The sequence below is a fragment of the Cornus florida genome, unplaced genomic scaffold, assembly GCF_030987335.1.
Source record: "Cornus florida cultivar Cherokee Brave unplaced genomic scaffold, ASM3098733v1 CherokeeBrave_3.0.0_Hap2_Chr04, whole genome shotgun sequence".
Lineage (NCBI taxonomy): Eukaryota > Viridiplantae > Streptophyta > Magnoliopsida > Cornales > Cornaceae > Cornus > Cornus florida.
Genome location: NW_026775574.1, coordinates 38183469 through 38196266, shown reverse-complemented (window position 1 = coordinate 38196266; position 12798 = coordinate 38183469).

Below are 12798 nucleotides of genomic sequence, written 5' to 3'. Positions count from 1 at the left end.
AATCCAAACTTAGTATGTCACCGTCCCATACCGGTACATACAATCCAATCCGTCCAATAGTTGATAAAGCATATACAAGTACATAACAATATCAACGAGTCCATATCAAGCATATCAGAATGTATTAACAACCGTTCTTGAATAGTCCCAACAAATTGATTAACATTGGAAACATAAATATCAATATTAATTACTCTATTCCACTCATTTAAATAATTTATAAATGCCAAAACCAACAATTCCAACCTAACCATGTTAGAATAGATTAACCATCATGCTTTAATAAATCCAACCATTGATTAAGTACTAACAGTATCAGTGTCAAAACCCACAGTTCCAAACTAAGCACATTAAAGTATACTAGAAAAACATGCTTAATTAATCCAACAATAAGCCATTACCTGATCACCCACAGGACTGTGTCTGTAAATATAAGTTTATTCCCGGTATCCATAATTAACAGAGCTTAAACAAATGTTATAATATTTATTTCCATGGCATGCATAATAAATCTAGACAATTTATCATACTGTTAAGCTCCTATTCAACAAAATTGACGAATTAAATGTTAAGTTTAATCATCAATTAATCTTTAGCAAAAATACAGATTCCTGTTATGTATGTATATTCTAAGAATTTGCAATTAGCAGTGCACAAACTCTCACAAGAAATTTTACATTATAATCTAGAAGTTAGAAACTCCAAATCCACACAAGTCTACAAGACATTCGTAATTAACTCCATGTAATCCTAATGATTAATGCTTTGTGTCCAATTCTATGTTAATCTGATCTTTGAATATTTATGTTTACTCTAGACCACTCCTAAACCATCCATTACAGTATTCATTCTCCACTAAAACATATTAAAACAATCACTATGAAGCCTAATCACTGAAAAGTGGAAAAACAAACAACAGAACCAAAAACCCACGTAGAAAACAACCTGGAGCCGGCTCCAGAATATTGGAGCCGCCTCCAATGGCCTTGGAGCCGGCTCCTAGACCATTGGAGCCGCCTCCAATCCAAGGAGAGCCGGCTCCAACCCAATAGGAGCCGGCTCTCTCCCTCCTCTTCTTCGTGTTCTCCTCTCCAGTCGTCGTTTACGCCTCCGACACTTCACAGTATAGGTTTTCAGAGAGTTTAACTTAATCCCAGAAGATTACAACCCTTAATTCAGTCCTTATTATGCTACTAATATGGATTAAACTAAGAATTAAACAAGAAAGTTCAAGGTTAACCAGTTTAGCAACTTTAAAACAAATTCAGTTTCAGTTAAACTCTAAACATGAAACAGATAACGTTTTTATTTTTAAACATGTAATTCATCCTGGAACTATTGAGTATGCAAAGAACATGAGTATAAGGGAGAGAGTAAGGTTAGAACTTGCCTTTGAGATCTTTGTCCAAAAATCTCTACGCCGTCTCTAAAGTTCTGACGAAAACCAACGTGAACACTCTCTGTTCTTCCTTTGTCTCCACAGTCGTATACTTGGTTTTGTTATGTTTCTCAAACCCTAACCAAACATCTAACATATATTTATAGGATTTTACTAAACCCTAAATTAATTCAAGCCCCAACTGAAATCCTAACCGGCCCATCCAACATACTGAGAAACCTACGACGGCTTACAAACTGATTAAAAGTAAAACCCTACTTATTAAATCAAGACAATTACCAATTTAACCCTAATTATTAAATCAAGACAATTACCAATTTAAATTTACAATAAAGAATTAAATATAACACCATTACAATTAAACACATAACTAAACAATTAACTTAAATAATCACAATTATCACAATTAATGTAAATAATTCAAATAATTAATTAAACCAAAGAAAACAAATAAACCAACTAATTAATTCAAATAACACAAATAAGGCAAGTAAATCAAATAATTAAAAAGTCAATTAAAACATAATTCAAAACAATTAATGAACCAAAAACAATTAATGAACAGAAAACAATTAAACAAAATACCGAGACTATCCTTTTGAAAATTAGGGGTATTACATTCTTTCCCCCTAACAAAAGGAATTCCGTCCTCGGAATTCGCTCTTACCTTCTTCCAAAATTCCAGGAAACTGCGAGCGAATGACATCTTCCCATTCCCAAGTAGACTCAGCCTCATTGTGATGACTCCACTGAACACGAACCAAAGGAATAACCTTATTACGAAGAATCTGATCTCGTCGGTCGACAATACGACACGGTGGCTCTAAATAAGTTGCATCCGGTTGCAACTCAATCTCCCCAACATCGATATACTGATACCGATCCTCATCTCTCAGAAATTTCTGCAACATGGAAACATAAAACACGTTGTGAACGCGATCCAAAGTATCCAGAAGTGCCAACCGATAAGCGACAGCTCCAACTCGATCCGTAATCATGAATGGACCGACAAACTGCGGAGACAACTTCCCTTTCTTCCCAAAACGCATAACACCCTTCATAGGAGATACTTTAAGAAGAACCTGATCCCCAACCTGAAACTCCAAAGCACGAGTGCGACGATCAGCATAGCTCTTCTGAATAGGAGAATGGCCCCAACATAATAGAATGGAACCTCTCCGAAAGCTATCTCTGTGACCTTGTCGACGCATTGTTGATCAGTGAGTTGTGCTTGTAAAACCTTGCGAATGATGGAAGGTGTAACCACCATGCAAGCCATAAAAGCATCTGACAACTCATCTACATTCTTCAAAGCATTCCACTCAGTGGTGAATAGAGCAGAAAGACTACCAACAGGTCGGCGACTGAGTGCATCCGCCACCACATTCGCTTTCCCTGGATGGTACTGTATAGAAAAATGATAGTCTTTTACAAACTCCAACCATCTGCGCTGTCTCATATTCAGCTCCCGCTGAGTGAACAAGTACTGTAAACTCTTGTGATCACTAAATAATCTGAAGGACTCACCCAACAGATAATGCCTCCAAATACACAAGGTAAAGACCACTGCTGCCAATTCCAAATCATGTGTTGGATAATTAAGCTCATGAGGCTTAAGTTTCCGAGATCCATAAGAAATCGGTCGCTCCTCCTGCATCAATACACATCCAAGACCCTGCAACGATGCATCCGTGTAAACAAGATTCTCTATCCCGCTCTGCGGAGTAGCCAGAACCGGTGCAGAAGTCAGCTTCCTTTTCAGCTCATCAAAAGCTCGCTGACAGTGTTCATCCCACACGAACTGTACACCCTTCTTGGTCAGATGAGTGAGTGGTCCTGCTATCTTGGAGAACCCCTGGATGAATTTCCTGTAATATCCTGCCAGACCGAGAAAACTCCGAATCTCTTTAGGTGACGTAGGCTGTCCCCACTCAACCACCGCTGAAACCTTGGCCGGATCCACTGCGATCCCCTTTTCTGACACCACGTGACCCAGAAATTTCACCTCCCGCTGCCAAAATTCACACTTCTCGAACTTGGCATATAACTGGTGTTCACAAAGCGTCTGCAAGACTATGCAAAGATGTCTAGCATGATCATCCTCCGACCGAGAATAGATCAAGATGTCATCAATAAAGACAATAACAAACTGATCCAAATAAGCCTGGAAGACTCTATTCATTAAGTCCATGAACACTGCAGGTGCATTAGTCGTCCTAAACGGCATAACACGAAACTCATAAGAACCATATCTCGTGAGAAACGCTGTCTTAGGAACATCCTGCTCCCTAACCCTCAGCTGATGATACCTAGAACGCAGATCAATCTTGGAGAAGTATGTGGCTCCCCTTAACTGATCAAATAAGTCATCAATCCTGGGCAAAGGATACTTGTTACAAATCGTAACCTTGTTCAACTCCCTGTAATCTATACACAGACGAAGTGAACCATCCTTCTTCTTCACAAACAGAACTGGTGCTCCCCAAGGTGATGTACTCCTACGAATAAAACCCTGGCTGAGTAACTGCTGAATCTGATCCCTCAGCTCTCTCATCTCTACCGGTGCCATCCTATAGGGTGCCCTAGCAATAGGCACGGTGCCTGGAGCTAAGTCTATCACAAAATCGATCTCGCGACTAGGTGGCAACCCTGGAATCTCCTAAAATACATCCGGGAAATCCTGTACAATTGGTATGTTATCCAATGACACAGTAATCCCCTCATCCTTTTCCTCCTCCACATGGAACAAATAGGTGTTACCGCCTCCTTTAGAATGTGGCATAGCTACTACGTATATATCCTGACCAGGTATGGTAAAAATAATAGATTTATCAAAACAATCAACTTGGGCATGGTAGTGAGACAACCAATCCATCCCAAGTATCACATCATAAGTGTGCATGTCCAGGACCAGTAGATTGGCTAGAAATCTGAGTCTGCCAATATCTAGTGTCACAGGCCCATCACTCTCATGTATAATAGCTGTATCACCCAATGGTGTAGAAATACCCTGAGGTCTAGTGCATACCCTCGTCCTCATCCCAGATAAAGCAACAAAAGTCCTAGCTACAAATGAGTGTGTAGCACCCGTATCAAATAAAACACGTCCATGTAAACCATGAATAGGAAACTTACCCTCAATAGTCTGAGGTGCCTGAACATCCTGTGGCTTGGGGTTATACACCCTGCCATAATGCAACTGCTGTGGTGCCTGTCCCTGAGTTTGCGGCGGTGCCGGTAAAGCCAGATGTGTCTGTCCCTGAATCCGTGGAACCTGTGGAGCTGGTAGAGGCACTGGCGCCCTCTGTCCCTGCTGCACATACTGTCCCTGTCCCTGTCCCTGTCCCGCTTTAGGACACTGCCTGGTGGTATGACCATACTCTCCACAAGTGTAACAACTACCCTGGAAAGTACCAAATGGCCTCCTCTGTCGGTTAGCCTGTGGCTGACCCTGTCCTGCCTGTGGTCACCCTGTCCTTTTTTGGAGGGGTTGTTGTGTAATTAACGAAAGTTATTGCAAAAATACCTCGTATGGAGCTTGGATCCTCGTACAGGATTTATTTTCACATTTCATCGAGTCGTGTGCTCTTAGAATTCCATTCTGGTCATTTTTCTCCAATTTCAGAGTTTCTGACTCCGGTTGCCGTCGAACTTATTCGGGGCATATCTCTCTACTCGGGACTCAGTTTTCAATGATGTTTCTCTGTTGTTCATATTTTCTCATTTAAAATCTTTTCTGTTCACGGAGTTTTGCCGTTTGAGCACGTTTGCTCAAAATTCACTTTTCCGGACCCGGCGAGACCCTTTCGGGGCACTTTTTGAGATTTTCTATAAATAGGGGGGTCTTAAGTCAAAAAGTTAGACTTCATCATCTTCCTCCCCTCTCTTGGCCGGATTCCATGGCAGCCATGGCTGCCACCTTCTCTCTCCTCCTTTGATCCACTTTTCCTTGGTGAAAAGTCTTCGGCCTTAATGTTTATTGTTCCCCTCGACGTGCTCTCCCTTTCACCCTTATTAGAACCCATTTCTGACCATTTCTTGAGTTCGGGTTTGAAGTCAATTTGTGATTTTCATGGGGCTTCCTTCGGATTCTTGTTCATTGTGTTGTCCCCGACAAAACCCTTCGGTATAACATATATTAAATTGAGATCATTTTGATGGATTTCAAAACTTAGAGATTTTAATTTAAAGGATTAATTAAAATCAATTTAGTGGCTCCTAGGTCTAGATTAAGTTTCTAACTTGGCATTCATGATTTCCATGACAATTTCTTTCATGTGTATCAATTGTGAATAATCGAATAAGTTTTGAAACTTATATTCTATTATTTCCTTTATATGGGAATTAATTCACATGGCTGTATATTGTATGAAATGAACATGTAACTTGACATTGAACTTGGCCTTGACATGATCCTTGACATATCTTGTTCGTAGAACACTTAGACTTGTCTTATAATCTTAATAATTTAATCCTTTAAGTAGATTAAATTACCTTATATGCTTCCATCATGTTAATCATGTTTTAATATTGAACTCGTGTTAAACTCATGAATTAGACTTGTATTTCATGTACTTTCATCTTTTTATCAAGCATCGTGACTCCTTGTATCTTGGTTTCATTAATGTACTTAATAAACTTGCACATTTGTCTTGGAATGATTTAATTACTCATGTGTTGCTTAGTAGGTAATTAAATCATGTATCTTATACTTGTGGTATATTTATTTCAATGGATTCCATGTGCTATATATATATCTTGGCTCTAATCTATATAGATGTATACTACGAATTCTTGACATTTCACATGCCATCATAGTTGAGAACTTAGGGCATGACTTGTGTGTTCCAAAATCTTAGTTGTGTATGAAACATGGTTAATGTATTTCTTGTATTTTGATACTATCTTGGTTTGCACAACTTGTTAATTTTAGGACTTGGGATATCAATCAAGAATTGACATAGTTGGTTCTAGTACGGGGGAATGTCCTCCTACACTATAGTGCGCACTAGGGGAAAGGTACCTATGGGTTAGTAGCCCTAATATGATCTTAAGAGTACGGTTTTAATCCGGGCGATATCCGAGTTTTCCACATTGGTTGATTTCACTATTTAAATTTCAAGTTGCTATTCCTTGAAGATTTAAACTTGTCGTGAATGTGAAATGCTCCAATCTTGTTTACTTGCATAGATATTATGCCTTGTTCTTGATTTCATGTATAACTCTTTTCACGTTTCATGGAATGTTCCATCCTTGTTTGATTGTATAGATATTATGCCTTGTTCTTGATTTCGTGTATTACTCCTATCATGTTATGTGGAATGCTCCAATCATGTTAATTGCATTAATAATGTAATTCTTGTTAACTTGGATCCGAGTATACTTCCTATTATGTTAATTGGTATGTTCCAATCATGTAAATTGCATAGATTATGTGATCCTTATATTCTAGTATTCTCTTGTCGTGTTGTATGGATTATTCCAAACCTTGCTTAATTGTATTAAAAATGCAATTCATGTTGATCTGTACTCAAATATCCTTCTTGTCGTGTTCTTTGGATTATCCCAACCTAGATTTGTTTCATATATGTATATATATCATGATTCTTGTTGATATTGCTCTATGGTAGCTTAGGATGATCCCTGAGTCTCATCTTGACATAGACGTTAAGTGGTATGACCCTTTTGAACTATTGCATGGCAGTCTAAAAAAAATCTGAAAGAAATCGAGTTGATGCATGCTCATTCTCTACGAGTAAACTTGTTTACTCACCCCAAAGTTATTGGGGGATTTGTTCAGGTATGAAGACTTGGTTTGTGATGCTCATCACTCCGTGGATGGCTTATAGCCTTTAGTTTCGATTTTCATGCAAGTGTTAGCATGAAAATGTCATTTTATAGCCTTGTATGTTCAAACTTGTATTCTTTGATTCCATTTATGTAATGTGTACATAAGTACACTCTTTTCATTGTATTCAACATGTATAAGATGAGGCCAGAGGCCAATGACATGTATCTTGTATTCTATGCACTTTCGTTTTCAAGGTTCAATATGGAAATATTGAAAAATGCTATGTCATTGTTGCATAACCTTGTATTAGGTGTGGGAATTCCATTCTTCTTCTTTCATGGGATTTCTATAATCATATTTGAGGTGTGGCCAAGGGTCAAACACCATTACATTCTAAGTGTTGCATTTTGGTTTCATTTACAGCGTTCTAGGCATTTTTGGCCGTTAAGAGGTCATATTTTGCATTCTTAACATTTTGAAGCCGCGGACCATTGGAACGAGTCTTAAATGTCTTTTTACACTTGCGTGTATGTTCATATAATCACACATTAGCATATAATGTAAATTGATCATGCCACGGGGGTTTCAAATAAGACTTAGAGTCTTTTCTTCATCTTAGGTGCATAACAGGCTCATATGCACATTTTTGACCCATTTCGGTCGACCGGTGGCTTGTTTCGGTCAACCGAACCCCTTTGGATTTCAATTGTTTAGCAAAAACTCCAATTCCAGTAGCCTTTTTCATTGTATAGGCTTATTTCGGTCGATCGGTTCTCTACTTCAGTCGACCGAAGCACCATCTTTCATCTCGAGCCTCAAACCGGTCGACCGGTTTATCACTTCGGTCGACCGAACTGGGAGCTCTTTCTTCTCTTTTCTCCTGGCTCATTTCGGTAGACCGATGCTCCATTTCGGTCGACCGAAATAGAGCTGCCTTGTGAGTTTGTTTAGGTTGTTGCCTAGACAGGTTAATCTTGTTTCATTCGCTCCCACTTGACCTTGTTCATTTTATTTAAGCCATTTAATGGCGTACGTGATCTAGTTTGAACTAGATATTGTCCTCTTGGGTGTCATTGGTGCCATAAGGCACCATTTAACCTTACTATTCTAGTTTCCATTTCCGGTTATTTCCTTGAGTTCTCTGACTTCATGGAAGGTCACTTTGGTGTCCTAGGGATGGTTCGTATCTCTAGAGACCTAGGTTTATCCTCTGCTCCAACGTTTTTATTTTTCCTTGAGTTCTTTGACCTCATAGAGGGTCATCTTAGTGTCTTAGAGGTGTGTTATGCCTTAGAAGACCATTATCTTGTTTTTTGCTTCCACATCTGGATCCATTATATCTTCGGTTCATCACTGTTTCTCCGGGTTGAATCAAAACTCAGGTCATTACAAAGTGGGTCAGGCTCACATGCAAGTTCTACTCTACTATAATCCAAGTAGAGACCCAATACGCAGATACATCCTAGATAGCTTAGCAATAACTAAGTAGTCCATATATGTATAAATACACATTATAAGACACTCACTAGCCTATAGTGTAGTCTCAGCCTGAATAAAAGGTAACATGTAAATCGCACATCACGGTGGCCTGTATACCTAGACCTACTAGGGAACATCAAGTATATCTAGTTACTCATCCTAGGCAATATACGCACCTTAACCATGATCCTGAGACTCAAGCTCATATCATGGTACTATAAATATATATATAAATCCTTCCTAATACAGAAATATAAAACAAACATCCAATATGTCGTTCAACTATTGTAGTTGACAAGACATGAATCCATGTAGGATTTAACTATTTTAGTTAATCCATTCCATATGTATGAATAGGTAGGAATTATCATTTTGATCTAATCCATCCCTAATATGCAACCGTCCCATACCAATACATATAATGCATATGATCCATAAATGATTCAACACTTAAAGCAGTATATCAAATAAATCCACGTAATCCATATAGTTGATAGAAACAGAATTTAATGGTTCATTAACCAAAATCCAGAATAACATCCCTGCAATTGATAAAACAGTATTTAATGGTTCATCAATTAAAGTCCAGAATAACATCCATGTAATTGATAGAACAGTATTTAATGGTTTATCAACCAAAATCCAGAATAACATCCCTGTAATTAATAGAACAGTATTAATGGTTAATCAATTAAAGACCAAAATAAGCATAATAAAATCTAATAAGTATATGACCCTATTATGCATCTAAAACAGATATAAAAATCATATTCCAGTCATTTAAACTGCTAAAAGAAGACTAGATGATTAAATCCTTTACATCTGTTAACAACATGTAAAAATTGTTTGAACTTCCATACTGTTAAATCCACAAGCATACAGATGTTAATTATGCTATTTGAGTTTTAATATATCATAAAACTTAGAATCCTTATTAACAATCCAGAACAGTCCAAGAACACCAAAAAATACCAAAACCATATGATGCGACCCGAGCGTGTGCACAAAATAATGCACAACACTTTGAGTTTGGAAATTAGTGTCAAGTGGGCATCATACTTTAAATGTATAAACCGCTTAACACCTATACTATGTAGTATGAGTGAGAAGGGATCATCCCAAGGGATTGAGGGTCATACTAGGTTGAGGAATCAAGATTAGGGTTAGTAGGTTGAGTGATCAAAATAGTGGTTGGTTGGTTGAATTAACCTAGATGCAAATTAAACTAAAGTAAACAATAATGCAATAAAGAGAATAAAAGAGAGAGAGATCTTAGGGTTTAGAGATCACCACAAAGCATAGCTTTTCTACACCCTTAATGAATGATTAATGAGGGGAAAAATATGTATTGCAACAAAGTGTGTGTGTGTGATTGTTCCAACAAGCATGGATGACAAATTAAGCATATATTGTCTAAACAACATGGTGGATAGCACAACACATCAAATTAAGCCATTAATCCTTCCTTTAGGCTCACAATCCAAACACATCACAAGGTTAGAGATAAATGTTACTTGCTTTCATAAGTATGGAACATCAACAACAAGCATGGATTATCCTCCCATTTAACATCTAAACTATAACTACACTACAATTAAGCTAATGACATGAAATTAAACTAATTAAACTAAGGGAGAGGTACAATTCATCAAGAAATGAGTATGAATCATCAAATAAACTACAAGAACATGCCATTAAGCACTATGTCTTGATAATCTCTAGATCTATAGCATTAATACACATAGACATGCATCAATAACAGAAGAAATAGAGACAACACATGAACATCTACTCTAGCATACATAGACATATGGATAGAATGAAATGATCAATTGGAAGCATTAAACCATACAAATCATTGAATAAACAAGATCTATATATATAAAAGTGTCAAGACATGTATCACAATACATATCCCCTCAAAAATACATAAATCAAGGTGTAAAAAGCATGCTTAGGGCTAACTCTAGCCCCAAGAGGATGTCTAGCCACTCATGGATGATGTCTTCCAACCCTCAAGGGCAAACTCCATGGAAGAAATCTGCTTCTTGGTTGATGAAGAGTCTCCAATGGTGTCTCTAGCTTAGCCTCTTCTCCTTTGCTTCCTCCCTAAGTATTATCTTCTCTAAGTATGTGTATATATGTAAAAGTGGCTCATATTCCTTATATAGGTAGGTCAAAAATCACCCTAAATGAGCTGGGCTCGTACACCAATAATCCTCTAATAATTGGATATGAGACAACTTTTAATGAGCTGGAATTTAGATTTTCTCGGGATTTGGGAAGTTCGATTGATCGAACTTGTGGTGAGATAGATCGAACATGGCTGAGATCTATTGAATTGAAGCTGGATCGATCCTCAATGGTGGCGCCTTTTTGTATAAAAACAAATCTGAGATATTTTGAAGATATTTTTGGGAAAAGGACAAAAGTGGTTGGTAGGGTGGTACAGCTGGATAAGATCTGGCATGTGGATAAGGACAAGAAAGTTCGATTGATCAGAGAATGATGTTGGATCGATTGAACTTTTGGGATCTCTGAAGATAACATCATGGCCTGGATCTATCTTGGAGTGCTGAGATCGATGAAAGTTACATCGATCGAACTTTTCTTGAGATCGATCGAAGTTGCTGAAATTCCACCCTTTGCTTCCTTTTGCTCTACTTTGCTCCTTTCTTTAATTCATCCCAGAATTGCTTCATTTCTGCTCTTATTTGGCTAAGTTAGCTTATTTTGTGGATAAGTACCTGAAAATGGAAATAACACGAAATCAATATAAGACGGGAAAATAAGATAGATAAAGATTCTAGAATACCTAAGCTTAAGGGGTTTAAATGCGCACTTTTCAGTGCTCATCATACCCCCAAGCTTAAATATTGCTAGTCCCTAGCAATGAACTAGAAAGTAAAGGAATGAAATGAACAACTATATAACTACGAACTAGAAAGCAATAAATGGATAACGCCACTTTCGTAGGGAACATGATTGCATTTAGCATATGCAACAAGCCTTTTAAACCCCTAGGTTACCCCTAGTGGACTAGTGAAGTCTTGTGAGGGTTTCCAGAAATGATACCCATAAACATTAAGCTCATTATCACAAAAGAGGCACCAATATTGCAAACAAGCATTGGGAGAAAACTACCTCAAGTATGTAATTTTTCAACCCTTTCCAAGCAATTTCCCAAAATTTCAACATCAAACAAACAAGTATGGTCCTTCACATATTAAGAAAATGATCATGCAAATCAAAACAACTTTAGAATCCTTTTTGAGTGGACCGGCATCAAATATGTTGCTATATTAGCCAACTTAAGAATTAATCACATCCTTACCCTCAAACTAGCACACAAATCTAGTACCGATCATCAAGATAGAAAGTGGACCTTTTATTAAAGCTTTATTGTTCTAGGTGCGCTTATTCTTTTCACTCGATTATATATATATATATAGGATCAAAGATGGAAGTATGGTGTAATGTGTTGATCTATTAAGCTTTCTAGCGATTCATGAGGTCGAGCGTTAGGTCAATGACTCCCAAACTGGACGGCTTTAGGGCATTAGGTGTTCAAACACCCCTACGGACTTACAAACTCAAATCAACTAGGCTACAAATTAAGATAACCTCCATCTAATCATTTCCCACTTCTCACCTTTTTAGGAGAAGTCCTCACATTTTTTTATTTATTGCTTTTGCAACTTTTTTTTTTGTATGCAATTATTAACCTAGAGTTTGGGCCCTTCACCTTTCGGCATGAGAAGTTCAGTGCTTGATGAGGCTAGAATCCCGGCTACTTAGTGAAAAGGGGTTGTTATCCACCTTTATCAAGAATGAAAGCTTTCAATGCACTACTAGCCCAATTGGTATATAACCAATTCAATAATCAACAAAGCATGTACCCCACAAATGAATGCTAGTGTGCGCCTGTGCTAGTGTAGAATACCAGAGTGAATCTCAAAACAATCACAAAATCAGGATGATGTGGACCACAAGTGCAAGCATGATATCAATCTTTTGAAAAATTTACTCCTAAATAGCATCTATAAGGCATACAAGGAGTATTGGACTCTCAAGTCAAGCAATTTTTAAATTCTACACAATATAGTCCTCAAAAGATCAAAATCATAGC